This window comes from Lissotriton helveticus, chromosome 11 (genome assembly GCF_964261635.1).
Source record: "Lissotriton helveticus chromosome 11, aLisHel1.1, whole genome shotgun sequence".
NCBI classification, from domain to species: Eukaryota; Metazoa; Chordata; class Amphibia; order Caudata; family Salamandridae; genus Lissotriton; species Lissotriton helveticus.
Genome location: NC_136072.1, coordinates 307,660,266 through 307,679,193, shown reverse-complemented (window position 1 = coordinate 307,679,193; position 18,928 = coordinate 307,660,266). Strand labels below are relative to the sequence as shown.

At 41.8% G+C, this 18,928-nt stretch overlaps 1 protein-coding gene across 2 annotated transcripts in view; it reads right to left on the bottom strand.

Annotated features, from left to right (window-relative positions):
* Window positions 1-18,928, bottom strand: part of KLHL24 (kelch like family member 24) — a 352,308-nt gene that overhangs the window by 309,073 nt on the left and 24,307 nt on the right. The window contains exon 1 of one of the 2 annotated variants that reach the window (XM_078665501.1): window positions 5,749-5,883. The exons of the other annotated variant lie outside the window; for it this stretch is intronic. The gene's annotated coding sequence lies outside the window, so the exon portion shown is untranslated. Of the gene's footprint in view, window positions 1-5,748; window positions 5,884-18,928 lie in introns of those variants that run through there. 2 annotated transcript variants of the gene reach the window in all.

Here is an 18,928-nt window from a genome sequence, read left to right as displayed (position 1 = left end):
CCCAGAATCCAACTGCCTATTTGTAATGTTCCATTAGGGCATAGTGCTGACCGGGGGGTGCACCCCAACCGGATGGGGGGGCGGCGAGCATTGTGAAGGGACTGCTAACGTTATTCCTATTCCTACCAGCGTAGCTTCGGTTAGCACTCTACTAAACCCCCTCACAGTGGGTGGACCAGGCTCACATGGTGCCCCATCGGCCACGGGACAGGGTAGATTGCAACCATTTCAGCAATCATTTGCAGAGCTACTCCACCCTCAACCTCCCTTCACCTCCCACCGGAGGCCTCCCCCATACTGTTGTTTTAGGGAACGTGCTGGAGCTTGGGTCCCAGGTACAGGAACACTGGTCTACCCTATGCAATAAGGCCCTACATTACCTAAGTGTTAGAACTGGGCTATCAACAGATTGGTTCACTGAATTCAAAATGGTGCGCAGCGTTCCCTGGATGGGAAAGTCCCAGAAAACTCTTAGGGGGGATTGTGTGGTCCTGAGCTTTAGGTCACCTAGCATGGTCCAATGTATCTTTATATTTGTACACATCTGTTGCATGAGGTCTTCAAAAATTAGGGTGTTCCTAAAGTGAATTCCTTTATTTAACTTCGGCTAACCTGTAAATAAACACTTGGGGCCAGATGTAGGTGGGAGATTTTGGCCATTTACCGGCTGGTAACGGCCGAATTCGGCCGTTACCGACCGGTAAATGGCCATGGAGATGTAGGGGGATAAAAAACATGCATTTTCGGTAATTTTACCGAATCAGTAATTTTACCGATTCGGTAAAATTACAGAATCGGTAAAATTACCGATTCTGTATATTTTACCGAATCGATGTAGAGCACAAACATTCTGTTTGTTACAGATGCAGTTACAATGGTCTCCTCGCAAATGATAAAAAGTGTCCTGTTATAAGATCCAAGTGCACATTTTGTGGTAAATTTGGCCATTTTACCAAAGTTTGCAAGAGAAGGTTAAATAAAGGTAACAAGAAAGTTGTAGGATGCATTGATGATAAGGTTATAGAGGGTGAAACCAACACTGATCAATCTAGTGATGATGGTATATTGTGCATAAAGATGTATGTGAGCCTGAGAATGTTGTTTTAAATGTGTGTGTTAAATCAACAAAAAAAACTGTTTGCGACACAACAAATGGTGGTGTACAATAGCAAATTGTACCCGATTCGGCCTCTCCCTGCACTATTGTTTAATGTGCTGTGTGGGAAGACTTATTTGCAAAAGTTTTAGACAGGAAGTTAGAACCTCCTGACATACAACCTGTGACATTCACAGGAGAAAAAATCCCCATGGTAGGTTTTATAGAAGAAACTTTCCAATTTAAGGACAGAACAGCACATGGTAAGCTTTATGTAGCTGAAAGGGGAACTTCAGTCTGAGGTTGGGTAGACCGGGGAGCTTTAGGAATTATTCTCAACCCTAAAATGGAAAATCAAGTAATGCTCTTAGAAGAGGGAGACAAGCATTTTGTTAACCACATCGTTAAGCAATTCCCCACAGTCTTCTCGGGAGAAGTTGGGAAATTAATAGGGTTCACACACAAGATTGTGTTAAAAGACATCGCAACAGGGGGGGATCGGAATCCCGAACCTAGCCTCCTACTTCCAAGCGGCACAATTACGTTTCCTAGCGGAATGGGTCCAATGGGAGTCCGGGAAACACTGGTTATTCCAAGACCAGGCAGTGGCGGGGCGCACGCTGCAAGAGATCCCGTTTATGCGCAAAATACACAGGCCCCGCAACTTGTATGCCTCCCACATTACACGAGTCCCGCTTGAGATATGGGATCAGGTGGGTGTGGAGCTTGGTCTCACTACCACCCCCTCACCTCTCACTCCCATTCTTGATAACCCCGACTTTCAGCCGGGGCTGGATGGAAAGGCCTTCGAACGTTGGAAGACGGCCGGCTGTCGCTCCCTATGCCAGATATACGGGCCCGAAGGGATAATTCCATTTCCGCAACTACGCCAGGACTTCGGCCTCCCGGAGACCGAGCGACTCCACTATTTTCAAATCAGACATTGGGCCCTTAGCAAAACGGTGAGACCGGACGCGGATCGGCGATTGACGAATTTCGAATATTGGTTTATTACCCGCAAGTCGGACAAGCAGCTGATCTCTGATTTATACAAAATGCTCTCACTCAAACACCAACACGCATACAGCGCGAGTAGGGCACGCTGGGAGAGAGAGCTGGAGAGGACATTTACCCCTAAAGAGTGGGAGGGCATATATTACAAGGCACGACGCTCGGCGTATCATATGGGGCTCACGGATACTCTGACGAAGGTGGTGACCTACTGGTACTACACTCCAGAACGGCTTTATGAAATGGATAGTAACAAAGACCCCCTGTGTTGGCGAGGCTGCGGACAACTAGGCACCCTCACACATACTCTTTGGGACTGCAGTCTCCTGCAGGATTACTGGCGTCAAGTTCTAGATGATGTGGATAAACATTTTGACACTGAGGTTTGGGTTTGTTGGGGTTGGAGTTTCGGGGTGGGGGGGTTGGAGTTTCGGGGTGGGGGGGCTGGGTACAGGATGGGATTGGTTGGGTGAGGTGCAATGGAAAGGGGATGATAGTTTCATAGTGTGTTTGAAAACTGCACGGTTGAGCGATGGAAACGGGCCATGTTTTACGTCAGCTTCAGAGGGAACGGGCTGAAGACAGGAGTTAGAGCTGCCTTGACTAACGTTGCAATGATTGAAACGCGGCCGGCCCGGTTGGGTTGTAGGCGGCTTGCTGTGTATAACTACAATCTCTATATACTGCATACCCTGCCCTCTGATGTATTCGCGCCCTAGCTCTACTGAACTGATTGACAAGTGCTTGTGATTGTTGTTGCCTGTACTGTGTTGAGTTCCTCAATAAAAATATTTACTACTAAAAGACATCGCAATTCCTGTTAGTCACAAACCCAGGAACATTCCCATTAGCGTGATGGAAGGAGTCATGGCAGACTTAAATGCACTAGAGAAAAAAGGCATAATTGAACCGGTGGAAAGTGCAGAATGGTTGGCCCTATTGGTCGTAGCACGCAAGCCAGACGTCAGTTTGCTTCTATGTATTGACTTGAGGGACCTAAACAAGAATATCCTGGTTGACAAGTTCCCTTTACCAAGCATAGATGAACTTTTGGCAAAATCCAAAGGTATCAAATGGTTCTCGACCATAGATTTAACCTCTGCATACCACCAAATCCAAATACACAACAGCAGCAAAAACCTAACAGCATTCATAACACCTGCATTCATAACAGTGGAGTGGTGTGGCTCACTGGTTAGAGGCGGCAGACCCGTAAGCAGAGAACGGCCCGGGACCAGGGTTTAATTCCCGATGCGGCAGGGTCGTGGACCAGGGTCAAAACGGACTCGATAATTCTCGCCTCGGTGCCTACTCTAACCAGGAAACACACTCGGCAACTCTGGGCATTAAGCTTGCCTCATCTCTACAATGGCCCCCCACAGACGCCGGGGATGCCTGGTTTCACCTTGGAGATACCCAGAAAGGGGACCATCTCACAGGGAAAACCAGGACGGGTTCCCCAGCGGTCTTCAGCGCCAGGATACTCCATGGAGTCGCAGTGCGCTTTACAAGTACTCACATTTACATTTACATTTACATTTACCTTTTGGATGCTACTGCTTTGTCAGAATGCCATTTGGCCTAGCTTCAGCGGCCGTGGTTTTCCAAAGGTTATTGCATAAACTCTTTAAGAATCAAAAAGGGGTGACCTATTTTCAAGATGACATTTTGATTAAGGGACGTGATAAAAAAAGAGAACACGACAACCGACTCACAGCGGTGTTAAGCATTCTGGCCAAAAAAGGACTAATCGCAGAGTTAAAAAAGTTTGCAATGAAATCAGTCACTTACTTAGGGCATGAGGTAGGTGGTGACAGGTTCTCTCCTAAAAAGAATATGATCGCAGCGATCAGCAATGTTCCCGTACCCAAATGAAAAGATGATGTACGGTCCTTTCTTGGCCTAGCCAAGTTCTATTCCAAGTATGTACAGAATTTTGCCACCAAAATTTATAATCTTAGACAACTTCTCAAAGTAAGACAATAATTTGACAGGAAAACAGATCTGCAGGAAGGTTTTGATAAGATAAGACATGATTTAGTCTCTGCATTTCCCCTGCAAGCGTTCCGACAGTCTTGCCCACAGCATCATCACCACTGATGCTAGTGGCAAAGGATTCAGCGCAGTTCTGTCTCAGGTCAATGAGGAAGGCATGGAAGTAACAATTGCTTTTGCTTCTTGTTCCCTATCTCTTGCGGAGGAGAAATTCTCCGTCATAGAGAAAGAGTTGTTGACCACTGTTTCGGCTATGGAGAAATTCGGACAGTTTGTTTGGGGGACTAAATTTACATTACGCACAGACCACACACCCTTACTCAAACTTTTGACTTCCGACGGTATACTCAAGGACACTCCCAGTTTAGCTAGGATGGATTTGAAGCTGTTAGAATTCACTTACGAGGTTGAATATTTACCAGGCAAAAGGAACCAATTGGCTGATTATCGTCAGATCTCCATTACCCCTACAAGATACAGATACAGAAAGTGCCGATTGGGATGATTTCAATGTAGCTATTGTCTATGATTCTGCAAGTGCTATATCTAAAAAAGAATGGGACACTGAATATGAGCATGATAAAACACTGAGTAATGCTACTAACTATGTTGTTAAGGGTTGGCCCAACAAAATTGATTTGCATGGTGACCTAAGAGCTATGTGGGAGATCAAAGAGGAATTATCCATTGACAGTAGTAACTACTAATGCAGGGTTGAAAGGGTTATTGCGCTTTCAAAATTACGCCCCAGAATTTTAGAGATCAATCACGAAGACCATCTGGGAATCGTCAAATATAAAAACAAAATAAAGATGTCCTACTGGTGGCCCGGGAGTGATAAAGACACTGAAAAGTTTGTAAAACAATGTTATATTTGCAAAAACTCTGACAAGACCCAACGTGTTTTTAAACCCACCCTTGGCTCCAGACATATCCCTGATCATCCCTGGGAGGCCCTAAGTAATGATTGGCTGGGCCGCATCGTGGATGATAGAGGTAGTCTGAAACTTATTCTTGTTGTCATTGATAACTACTCCAAGTGGCCCAAAATACAAAATACTGAAAACTTTGACTCCAAAGAAGTCATAAGCTTTTTGGAAAAACAATTTATACGAGAAGGTATACCAAAAAGCATCCTCAGCGACAATGGTCCACGATTTACATCAGAGAAATTTTGACCGTTTTTACAAAGGAATGGAATTTGTGAAAAACAACTCCTGTCTACCACCCGGCTGGGAATGGTATAGTTGAGGGCTTCAATAGGGCGATTATGGGTAGTGTACAAGCCTCTATATGTGCAGGAAAAGATAGGGAAAAGGAATTGTATAGTGCCATATGGGTTTACAAAATCACTCCCACTTGTGGCAGTTAAAGTCCTTTCAGGATTTTAAGAGGCAGGGAACCCTTTACAAAGGACAATGTGGCATGGAATTGTAAAGAGGTGTGTGGCAAATGGTCACCTGCTGTAGTCCGCCCTAACTTATGTAAGATATATGACTCTTACAAGGTCAACTTTGACAAGAGACATTGCACTAAGAAAGTTGATATAAAGCTCGGAATCAAGGTGAAAAAGGAGAAAGCAGATACGTGCTAACAAAATATGGCATCACAGTAGAACGAACAAATGTGAGAAAGATTGCACCTACTCAGGAAGTAATAGAAGAAGAAGTCATCATCCTTGAATTGGAGGTGGGATGATGTCACTGGTGTAGGGAAAGATCATTCCTTTTCTCAACATCGTAATGCCCATAGCGAGAGTGCCACTGAGAGTGTTGTACAACCTTCTTGCAGTAGCAATAAAACGACACGCATTGGCAGGCCAGTGAATTTACCTGTAAAATACAGAAGTTAGGTCATGTAAAAAAAAAGGGTGTATAAAGGGGGGTATGGTGACAGTGATTGTTGTAACTGTTGTTGTAACTGATGGGCACCTATCACTTATGTATATGTTTCCACCACCATGTGTTTAACTCGGCACCTTATTCCTTTTTGTCATCACTATGCATTTAATTTATAATAATGTTTTATATTCTTTGGTTTCGGTGTAAAGGGAGAAAATGTGACATCTAGCTATGGTGCTACCAGTGTCATGGTAACTGGAAGCATACTACATAGCGGGATTCTAGAATGTGGATGGGAGAGATCGTTGGAGTGGGGCTACAGTCGTGGTAACATGTACCTGCTTGCTCCTGAATAAAGATACTACTTTCCTACTACTTTGCATTGAATCCAACATTACATCTTCTTGGCCTTATTAGAAAAGAAAAAAAGGGCAGTGAAATGAAACATTTAGTTTCAAAATGGACAAGGCGGAATCTGATGTAAGTGATGTGTGCTCCTTCAAAGTGTGGAAGTATCACCGAGAGAGAGTGTGTTTTAAGAAAGGAGCAGTTTACACTCAGATGTAAATGTAAGATACCTGCTGGAGTCTGCACATCGGTGAAAGCCACTAGAGGGCAGAGAAGAGCCATTGATGAAACATCTTCTGAGGAATATAAGAATACGATGTGAATTGCAGCTACCCAATCCTTGTTATGGTGGTTTGCAGGAAAGCCTGTTTCCAGACGGTGACAGGCACACCAGGGGTTTTGCAAGCCGGTGAACAAGAGCTGTAGGAAATTAAAGTAAAAGGTGCTGGAATTTTTATGTGGTTACCTTTCCTAGTAGATTTTCTGAAGTCCATCGTCATTATATTTCAAGTTCTGGTGTTTAAAAGTAAATTGAATTGACATCGCCTGCTGCTAAGAGGTGCAGGGTGCACAACGTAAACTTGCCTTGGGACTTTTTCCCAGCTCTTGAAAAAACGAGCATGTCCTGGAAGCACTCGCTATGTTCTTTTGAGGACTACCTTTGGTCACTGATGGTGAAGGTTCCTCTGCCAGGAGGAAGTTTTCCTTGCTTTACAACTGTTTGGGCAATGGGGAACAAACCATCTTCCCGAGATCATGCCTGGGGCGTATGATTTTGAGAGATGGAATAAGTACACTAAAGTGTGAATTACCTGGGTAAATTGTTTTGCAAAGAAACTGGTACCGGAAAGGCATAGATTCTTTACACAAAAGCAACTGCCACATGGCTTGTTGTATGAATATGAAGCTGCTCTTAGAGTATTGGCTGCTGCATGTGAATTTGGCTTGTTAGTGGATCGATACATATCTGAACAAGTTATTATGTTTTGCTATCATAAACAAAATTCCGGAGAGTCTGTTGTGCAGCAAGCATCCCACACTAGAAGAGACTCTGACTTTGGGTAAAGGGATTGAAAGATCTACTGTAGCATACGAGGTAGTGAACAGTGTTAATGATAGTGAACGTGTCACACGTGTGGGGGCTTTGGTACTTAAAAGCGCACAACATAAGACTGGGCCTGAAAATGATATTACCTCTTACAATTGTGCTGGGAAAGGACACATTGCCAGTTCAAAATCATGTCCAGCATTAGGTAATCAGAGTATGAAATGCAAGAAATTTGGCCACTTTACCAGAATATGTAAAGGGGGGAAAAAGTGCAAGTTAATGTAATGCATGAACGCTTGTCTGACAGTTTGGAGAAATTCAAAGTTGTTTTGTCTTTAAAATAGGAGTTAAGGATGGCTTGAAAGCTTCACGTTGCATGATCAAAACAGGTGGAAAATGTACAGCAAAAGTGCACACGGGTACACCTATCACTTTGGTATCAAATTGTTGGCGTGGGTCTGTTTTAAAAAAATGATTTGCTCCTCTGACATTTTTGTTGCTATAGGGTATGATGGTCAAAGACTTAAACTGGTAGGGTATTTCGAGTCAACAATAGAGTTTCAAGGGAGACATGAGTGCAAGAATTTAGGGAGCGAAACAAGGTTATAACATCCTAGGCTGGCAAGATATAGGAATGCTGCCCTTGGAGGAACACCCTGAAACTGATAATACTCATCAGAGTGTCAGGGGTCATTACTGCAAATGAAGAAAGACTTTAAAAAAAATATCCCGGAGTGTTCCAAGAAAAACTGGTATGTGTGCATGGGTATGAACAAAAAATTATGTTAAAAGAAAAGTCTTGCCCTGTTGTACACAAAGAAAGAAATGTCCCTTTGAGGATAAGGGATGAGTTCAAAGCACACCTGGGTGAGTTGGTGAAGGAAAGGGTGATCGAGAACGCTGACACCGCAGAATTGGTTTCACCCATAGTAGTGGCCGAACGAGAGTCAGATGCTTTTCGTTTGTGTGTTTACTTGTGGACATTGAATAGAAACATTTTGATTAGCTGCCACTCACTTACAAAATTAAGGATCTTTCGGCATCTTTAAATGGGGCTTCAGTATTCTCTTTAATAGATGTGCGGATAGTTTATTACCAGATAATGCTTGATGAAGAATCAAAAGCCCTTACAACTTTCATTACTCCTTTGGGGGATTTTCGTTTCTGGAGCCTGCATTTTGGGCTTGTGTAGGCAGGATCAATTTTGAAAAAACTCCTGTATATGTTATTTGGTCATGAAAAGCAAGTTTTATCGTACCAGAGTGGCATTTTGATGTTTTCCAAGAACCTCGAAGAGCACTTTGAGCTGCTAAACAGGGTTTTGAGTCCCATCAGTCAACAAGGGATGACTGTCAGGAAGGAGAAATGCATTTTTTTTCAAAACACGATAGAGAATTTGGGACACACCATTCCACCTAAAGATATCAAGCCTAAAAAATATGTATTATGTGCGAAAAAACAAGTTCACTTTTTTGGGGGGTTATGTGAATACTGTGCATGCTTTATTCCAGGGTTTGCAGTGATGTCTGAACCTTTCAAAGAGTAATGAAAAAAGTACCATTTGTTTGGGATGATGTTGAAAACAAAGTGTTTGTGAAAGTGAAAGAAATGATTGTGTGTACCAGGTCTAAACCTTTCAATCCTTAGATGAGGTGCACACTAACAGATGATGCAAGCAACCTGGGCATTGGTGCGATACTCATAAATTATGGAAGGTAAAGAATATAAGGTGGGGTTTGCTTTGCGTTGTCCAAAGGAAGCGGAGCGCCACTACAGTACAATAGAGAAAGAAGCCTTGGCTAGTGTGTGGGATTTTAAGTATTTCAAAACGTTCTTTTGGGGCAGGAGATTTAAGATTGCTACTGACCATATCCCGTTAACCATTCTTTTAGGTGAAGAGGCATGGTGAATGCTAGCACCCGGCTGATACATCTGTTGTCGCGCCTGCAAGAGTTTAATTTTGACATTTACCAAATTTCCTGTGATAAGAATGCCAGAGCAGATTTTGTATCAAGTTTTCCTGTTGTTGATTCATAAGTTGAGGATGATGAGTGAATAAATTAGTGTGTTGTTAGTTTGGTGGTTATATTGAAACACAGTGAAGCGGTTTCTATAATGCTATATGCTTTCTGAGATTGTAATAAAAGGCAGGAGGAATATGCAATGGATATGTTCATTACCCTGGATATTTTGAGTCAAAACAGCACCCAGACTTACTTGACTTGCATCAAGTACTAATAAGCATTCACAAACCGACTTTTAGGACAGATGAGCTGACCCTTTAATCATCTGCCTTTTAATGGCTTCAAAAGCTTGAGCTACAGAGTGATACCACATAATGTGTCCTCCTTTCTTTAAAAGCTTGCGTAGAGGTTGTACAATGAAAGCATATTCTTGAATGAAGCTTGAATAATATTCATTCATTCCAAGGAATGATTTCAAATAATCTTTGGGAGGTGGTACCTCCGTGATTGCCTTTACCAGGGAAAATTTTGGTTGGATACCATTTATGGAAAAGTGGTGAACCAAATAATCCAGTTTTTGTACTAAAAAACAACATCAATTATGCTTCAATGTAGTTCCAATTATTTGAAAACATCCAGAACTCTAAATAAAATGGTGTTATGCTAAATAGATCTGGCAAATATCAAGGCATCATCTTGATATGTCTGAGTGCCAGATATACCCATAAGCATAGTATCCATGAGCTTCTGGAAAACACTTGCTGCAGACGCTAGACCAAAGGGAAGACTAAGAACTAAGAAGCTGCGCCAGTTGGAACGGATTTGGAGATGTAATTACTCCGACACCGACAGAATACTCTTTGTCGCGGCCCGTAAAGATTACAAAAGTGCGATCTCTCGGGCCAAATCCACACACGTCTCGGTCAGAATTTTTCTTGCCCATAACAGTTCTAAAGAAATGTTCAAAATTATGAATGAGCTCACCACGGACGATAGAACCCTTCTCGGCCCGCATCAAGTCAGGCTCCCCCAATGACTGTTGCCCTCCCTCTGTTCTCCGGGATGTTTGTCTTACTTTACCGGAATGCATTCTACCCTGGCTGAATGCCTCTCTCAGCATTGGCACGGTCCCTAGCTCCTTTAAGGAGGCCATTTTAGTGCCCTTGTTGAAGAAACCAGGAGCGGACCCTGCAAATCTCTCCAACTATCGCCCTATCTCCCTCCTGCCCTACCTGTCCAAGATCCTTGAGGCCCACGTTACCCGCTGCCTCTCAAACTTCATCGAGAGCTCCTGCTATTTCAAACCCAACCAAGTGGGTTTCAGGCCGGCTCATTCTACCGAGACCGTCATCCTGGCAGTACTGGACGCCCTGAGGGGGAACGCAGACAGGGGGATTCCTCAGGCACTGGTGCTACTGGATCTGTCGGCTGCCTTCGACACGGTGGACCATAACATCCTTCTCCACCGTGTCGGACAGGCCGGCATCCAGGGCCCTGCCTACGTGTGGATCGGTTCTTTCCTCTCAGGCAGAGCTCAAGCAGTCCATCTGGGCCCCTTCATGGCGAACAAGGCACCCACGACGTGCAGAGTCCCTCAGGGCTCCTCCCTTTCTCCCCTGCTTTTCAATGTATACCTCCGGCCACTGATCCACTCGTTAAAGAGGTGGGATATCACGGTTTTCAACTACGCCGACGACTTACAGATCATCCTCCCTCTTGATTTCCCCGATGCCGTAGACAGCTTTCAAGCAGTAATGCTCCACATACAGCAGTGGATGAACCACAACCAACTAAAGCTAAACCCAGGAAAAACGGAGCTTATCCTACCTGGAAACAGCTCCGCACACTGGGGCCCCCAGTTCTGGCCTAAGGAGCTGGGCCTTCCCCTGCCCCAGTAAGCACAGTGAAGAGCCTAGGGGTGGTCATCGACGTGGAGCTTTCCCTTAAGGCTCAAGTGGGGGGCGTGATTTCATCCAGCATGTTCCAACTGCGCAGAATTCGCAAAATTGCCCACTTACTTTCGCACGCGGCGCTGGTACAGGTCGTGATCTCTTTGGTACTTTCCCGCCTCGATTTCTCAAATTCCCTATACCTTGGACTACCACAGTCACTGCTCCGCCGTCTCCAAATTGTGCAAAACCAAGCTGCCAGACTTATCCATAAAACCCTAAGTGGCAATCTGCTAAACCCCTGCTACGCAAATTGCACTGGCTTCCAGTCGAACAAAGGGCAGCCTTCAAGATCGGCTGCCTGACCTTCAAAGCTCTTCACTGTACCAGCCTGTTGTATCTGTAGCTTTAGGTGAAGCAGTGATTAAAGGTGTAAAATTGGAAGTGATGGCAGATTCTGGATCGCCAATAACCATTTTAGATGAAACTACTTATAAAAAAAATTCATATCATAATGAGCTTTTGGTTGCAGATATAAATCCAAAAGCGTTTGGTGGACAACTTATTGATATGTTGGGTTATTTTACTAGCATTGTAGAACTTTTAGGAAGGTCAGTAACAACAAAAGTATATGTGGCAAAGAAAGGAAGAGATATTATTGGTTGGCGTGATCTAGGAAGAATGGGTATCATGTTGAAACCTGGTAGTGATACACCCAGAATTCTAGGAGATATTCCTATTGCCTCAGTTGATTTATGTAGTGAACATCTTAATTTAAATGATTTAGATTCCATCTTAAAGAAATATAAGGACATTTTTGAAGATAGAATTGGTTGTGTGAAAGGTGTGGAACATGAAATTAAATTAAAGTATGGTGCATCTCCTGTAAAACATAAGGTCAGGAATGTACCATTAAGTGTAAGACAGGAATTGAAGGAACATTTAGATAGTTTATGTAAAGACGGAGTCATTAAACCAACAAACTCATCAGAATGGGTTTCGGCGGTCGTTTTGGCTAAGAGGAAAAATGGAAAATTGCGCATGTGCGCAGATTTGCGTTCATTCAATAAGAACATTCTGGTGGATTGCCACCCTTTGCCTCTTATTCAGAAAATGCTAATGGCCATTGGTGATTCAACAAATTTTTCGCTCATTGACTTAAAGTCAGCCTATCATCAGGTTCTTTTGTCGGAAAAGTCACAAGATCTTACTACGTTTGTTACGCCCTTTGGTGCCTTCCAATATATGAGACTTCCATTTGGTTTAGCTTCTGCAGCTAGTGTATTTCAGAAGCTAATGGACTCATTGTTTGGAGACATCAAAGGGGTGCAGGCGTTTCAAGATGATATTCTCATATTTGGGAAAGGAGAAAATGAACATAATAAAATTTTGGAGAGAGTTTTAGGCATTTTGAGTAAAAGGGGGATGACTGTATCTAAAGATAAGTGCAATTTTTTAGTCAATGAATTAGAATATTTAGGACACTCTATTACCAAAGAAGGAATTAAACCGAAACAGAATCTTATTGATTCAATAATGCATGCACCGGCACCTGTTGATAAGGACTCACTAAGATCCTTTTTAGGACTTAGTGAGTACTATGCAAGGTTTGTGCATGGTTATGCTTTGGTTGTTGAACCACTTAGATGTTTGACTAGAAAGAATGAGACATTTTTATGGTCATCTGTTCATGAAGGAGCATTTAAAAAAGTCAAAGAAATGATTAAGAATGCTCCAGCTTTGCAACCATATTCTTGTGGAATGAAATGTACTGTCACCGTAGATGCAAGCTCTGTAGGGCTTGGAGGTGTTTTAACACAGAATGTAAATGGAAAAGAGAATACAATTGCATTTATATCAAGAGCATTAACCAAAGCTGAATCAAATTATAGTACAATAGAGCGAGAAGCTTTAGCTTGCTCTTGGGCAGTTGAAAAGTTCAAGAGTTACTTATGGGGTAGTTGTTTTGATCTTTTGACAGATCATAAACCACTTTTGTTTTTGATGAATGGTAATGGAACTGGACAGGCAACTTCAAGGTTAGTAAGAATCATTTCAAAGTTGCAGGAATATAATTTTGAGGTTAAACATATATCTGGGGGAGCTAACTTTAGAGCGGATTGTTTATCAAGGATTCCGCTTGATAATGGAAAAGAAAAATCAGATATCAATGAATACGGAATAAATACCAACTTTATTATACCACACTGATTATGTTGTCATGATTACAACACAGCCCTTACTTTCTTAAAACCGTGATCTCACAGCACCGCCCGGTGCGCAATCTCCGGTCGGCTCACCTTCACCTGCTGGTCGCCCCTACCATAAAACTCAAAAGGTTCAGCGGCCGCAGGTTTATCCATTTGCCCCCTAAACTGTGGAATCCACTCCCCTTGTCAGTCAAGTCAAGCTGCTCTTTACTGAACTTTAGGAAACTCCTGAAAACCTGGCTTTTCACCCAAGCCGGTTAGCCTGCCTCTTGGTCAATCTCAGCACCTCTCAGCGCCAGGAAACTTATGATGTCAGTGCGCTATATAAATTCCGCCTAACATAACATAACCTAACATAACTTTGCATCTGACAAATTAGTCATCAAATCTTGAATTTTTGAAAGTGGATAACAATCCAACAAAAGGTTGCCATTGAGTGTGCGGAAATCTGCACATAAACATATAGTGCCCTCTTTTTTGTGTACAATTAGTGATGGGCTTACCCACTCAAGGGGGTCTGTATGAGTAATCACAGCTTCTGACACCAAGTTTATATAATAACACTTGAAGTGCTGCCCTTACTGATAATGGTACAGGTCTGGGTTTGTGGGCAGTCGGTATAGCATGTGCCTTTAATTTTATTTTGTGGTCAAAGTTGCAAAAACATACCTATGATTTTGTAATTCCTTTAATCTCTTCTGAAGGGTCCACAATAGTAGCTGCACAAGCGGGTTTGACTACAACTGGAACATCAGAACCAGGAATTAGCATCAGACCCAATTTAGCCAAGCCTTGACAGCCATTGATAAGCTTATATTTTAATGATACATTAACATTTGTCATATCTTTTCTTCCAAGTCATTTTAATTGTTCAACAAAAAATCTTAACACCGTGAAGTCTTGATCTCCATAGGCTTTGGGAGATCCATCTGTTGGAAACAAACTTTTAGAATCAGACCAATGTTGAGCATATAGGGTATCACATCATGGTGATGGGGGCTCCAGAATCAGCCATCATCTGCATTCTGATACCCCCAACCATTGCTTCACATAGCATACCAGTCCTTTAATTGATTTACAGTTATGTTATCAACAGTGTCTAAAGTAAGGACTACTTTTGAAATGTAATGCGTACTATTTGACGCAGATAAATCAGTATCAATTGTATGCACATGTACATTGCCTTTGCTCCTGCAAACTCCCTGAAAGTATTTTACTTTTTGACACTTAGTACACCTTTTACCTCGATCAGACATCCTGCAAAATTACTTATGTGAAATTTTGAACCACACCTGAAACAAAACCCAGATCCCTTCTTAGGTGCGGCTTTACTACTTTTGTATTTAACAGATAATGCATTTCTAGTGTCAGACACTTTAAACACATTTACAGAATGAGAAATTAAATAATTTCCCATTAGTTTATTAGAAATAATAGATCTTTCAACAGCTTTAGCTGAATCTATAACCTCTGTTTGGGTTGGATCTCTGCAACTTAGAAGCCGTTCCTGGATTTTTTTAAAGTTGCAGCCAAATACAAATTGGTCTCTTATACTAATATCTTGAGTAGTACAGTCTGTAATTTTCTTTTCTTTTATTATGCCCCTGCTTCCTTTACATACCTTTTTTAAAATCCATTCTTAGGAGTAATTTGAATAAAGTATTAAATGTACACACCAACTTCTACTCCTTTTGTTTTCTTGAAAATAAACAACACTTCAAGCTTGTTAAATTACTTAACGCAATTAGCCTGAGAGGCTGAGACCCCTGCTTCTGAACCTAAGGTTGACGTGCAATGCAACATAATTAAAGATGGCCACCATGTAGCGTGCTTACGTTGACGCTGACAGTCTGTATAGGCTTCAGTGGTTGCCAAGGCAGAGCGAGTCATTGAGGCTACTGACGTTGCCAAGGCAGCATGCGTTGTGAAGGCTTTGATTTGAAGATTGCCAGCAGGTAACCTTGGTGATGTACAAGAGCTCGCGTGAGACACTGCGCTGATCCAGGGGCTCGAGCGTGCGTGCAGGAAACATAGGGAAATCATTCCCATGGGCAAAAATGCTGGTCTGCATAGTAATTTTTTAGTGTGAAGTGGAACTGCACTCCTGTACTCAATGGTTAAACTAAGTTGTGTGGATGGTAAAGAAATCTTAGCGTGCTTACTAGTGTGAGGGTTGTGTGCCAAACTCCCTCCTAAGTAACAATCATGTAAATACAAGCCCTGGGCAACCCAGGACTGCTAGTCGCACAGCAATTGGGCTGAACGCCTCTGTAATTTAAATGGAACTATTTCACGAGTGTTCAAATTTCAGTTAAACATTTATTTTTTCAAAAAGAAATTATCTGTCTCTTCCACATTATACATCAAAAATATGTATTTTTGTTTACTGATTTCACAAAATATTCATGGTCAAAAACATGAAACACTTGAAAGTATTAATACAACATATTTCCAATCCAAGTGAAATTGTAATAATAATTCGTCAATAATTGAAATTCAAAAAGCAAAACCCAATGCATTTCGGGTGCTTAATGCACCCTTCTTCAGGGGATTAAACAGTTGCAAACAAAATTCAATAATCCTTGAATGATTGGTGTCTCAAATTGCAGATTCAACAGGATCTAAAAAACAACAACAAACCAAACTCTAATGAGTGATTTCATATATACAGATTTCATCTCGCAAGTATGTGCTGGAGTGAACACTGAAGGAAAAGCAACCAAAGATACACGCCACCATAAAACACCCGTGTTTCATAAAGCCATCACTAGATTTAAAATGTGCAGGTCTAAACAACTTATAAAAGAAAGCGTATTTGAGTGGAAATATTTACATACTCCTAAAGGAGAGCCATGCTCCTAACTGTGGCAACTTATAAAACATGCTGATGGTAATTACACCGAGTGAACTACTGTTAACCTTTAACCCTAAATTGCCAAAAGAAAACAGAAAAATACGTACGGTCCTATTAACAACTTTTCGTTGCTCTTAGTTATCGTCCTGCGAAAGGCCTCTCTGTGCCAACTCGGTGTAATTACCATCAGCATGTTTTATAAGTTGCCACAGTTAGGAGCATGGCTCTCCTTTAGGAGTATGTAAATATTTCCACTCAAATACGCTTTCTTTTATAAGTTGTTTAGACCTGCACATTTTAAATCTAGTGATGGCTTTATGAAACACGGGTGTTTTATGGTGGCGTGTATCTTTGGTTGCTTTTCCTTCAGTGTTCACTCCAGCACATACTTGCGAGATGAAATCTGTATATATGAAATCACTCATTAGAGTTTGGTTTGTTGTTGTTTTTTAGATCCTGTTGAATCTGCAATTTGAGACACCAATCATTCAAGGATTATTGAATTTTGTTTGCAACTGTTTAATCCCCTGAAGAAGGGTGCATTAAGCACCCGAAATGCATTGGGTTTTGCTTTTTGAATTTCAATTATTGACGAATTATTATTACAATTTCACTTGGATTGGAAATATGTTGTATTAATACTTTCAAGTGTTTCATGTTTTTGACCATGAATATTTTGTGAAATCAGTAAACAAAAATACATATTTTTGATGTATAATGTGGAAGAGACAGATAATTTCTTTTTGAAAAAATAAATGTTTAACTGAAATTTGAACACTCGTGAAATAGTTCCATTTAAATTACAGAGGCGTTCAGCCCAATTGCTGTGCGACTAGCAGTCCTGGGTTGCCCAGGTCTGCATAGTAAGCCTCAATAAAATCAAAAAGGCGGGATGCCGAGTTCAATTTCCTTCATGGGTCCGATCCAGTAGAGGCTCCAGCCAGAAAATGATGACAGTGGGCTCCTCGAAAAGAGAGAAATTCGCTTTTTGCCAAATTAAGAGTCTACCTTACCCGCAAAGAACCAGTATGAAGCGATAAGGTACAAAACAAGTATTCTTCTTTATTCCAAATAAGGGAGCCCACGTCCTTTAGGTACTCTCTCCATCAGTCTCCAAGTCCAACTGGAGAAAATGGAGTTGGCAATCATGGGGAAGGAATGCAGAACAAGGAGACCACTCGAAATCCAAACAATACATGTAACATTGCATGGTAACTGAAAAGGCATGTTGAAGTGTGAAGTAAAGAAACTAAAGGCTAACATTCTGTCACTATATGCTCCTAGACATCTCTGATTTTGTGGGTTATTGATTCGGCGTCTAGACATATTTTTTTTTAATGTGTTGTCATATTGAATTTTAGTATGTTAAAGGAGGAGTGATACTGTATTTAATTACTTATAGTTATATGCACACACTCTCCTGGAACAATGGCACGAGAGGGCTCTTGAGCCCTATGTTCCATTATTAGGATGTTTTAGCTGGGTGCTAAGTTCTGACGAAGGCCGAGATGGCACTTGCTGGGAGCTCACCTTAGGGAATACACATTCAGGCTTTTATGCTTCATATTTACCAAATAAATCTGGAACTGTAAAAGCAGCTTGTGTCCAGAGAAGTTCTTTGTTACTAGCACTTCACAACAGACCCAATCTGTGTCACACATTTTATTGACACAGCAAAATTAAATGATTTGCACTAATTTACACAATGTTGGGCTTATGGCTAGATCGTAACTTAGTTCTCCATTATCAAGGGTCAGCAGCACTACCTATTAGGACCAGTAGTTAAAGCGGGCGGGATCGGCAGGGCACGGCATGCCCCTTCTTTTTCAATTTAATAGAATCTGTTCCCCTACTTTTCTACTTTTTTATTCAAAAAATTCATCCCAAGATGGCAGAAAAAGCCAAGGACTATAGATAAGGGTCGGCTGTTTATGCAGTTTGGGGACGGGCAATGAGGGCAGAGAAGTAAAAGGACTCTGTATCTTCCTTCTTTCCCAGAAAAAACAAGGACAGTGTCCACTTCTGCTGCTCCCCAGCAGTCAGCTGCCCCCTCCACCTCTCTCGCTTTCTTCCTTTTCATCTTATTCCCTCTCTTTCTGTCTCTGTGTCGCTCCTCCTCACTTGCTGAAAGCATAACTTCAAGAAACGGCTCTTACCCTCTCTTACCTCCATTAATTCCCTTTGAAATTAATCCAAAAAAGAAAATCACTTTTGCTAGAAATTTATTTTTCTGACATTTTTTCTATTCCAAAGTGCAGCCTCTAGACGGAGAGAAAAAAAGTTTACAAATACAAAAAATAACTAAATGACTAAAGCAAGACAGAGTGGTCACAAAGCGGCCAGATTTGTTTTATTTACACCCAAACACATTAGTGCAACTTTACAGAGTTTGCCAGTGAAGCACTGCTTTTGTTTTCTCATCTTTCTTTGAACAACATTTATTTTACCTGGGAAGGAAAGTGCACCATTCCTGGAAGTACTGCAATACCTGGTTGATGCTTGAGTGGAAATGTTTAATGTGATCTTATCAGCTATTTTCCTCATTTTCGTTAATAAAATGTGTACTACATCACTGTGTTAAGGAATGTGGTCTTTTTAAGCCATACTTTTAACGTTTTGGAAGGATATAAGCAATGAGCATTGAAACGGGTCCCTTCTGGGCCCTGTAGTCA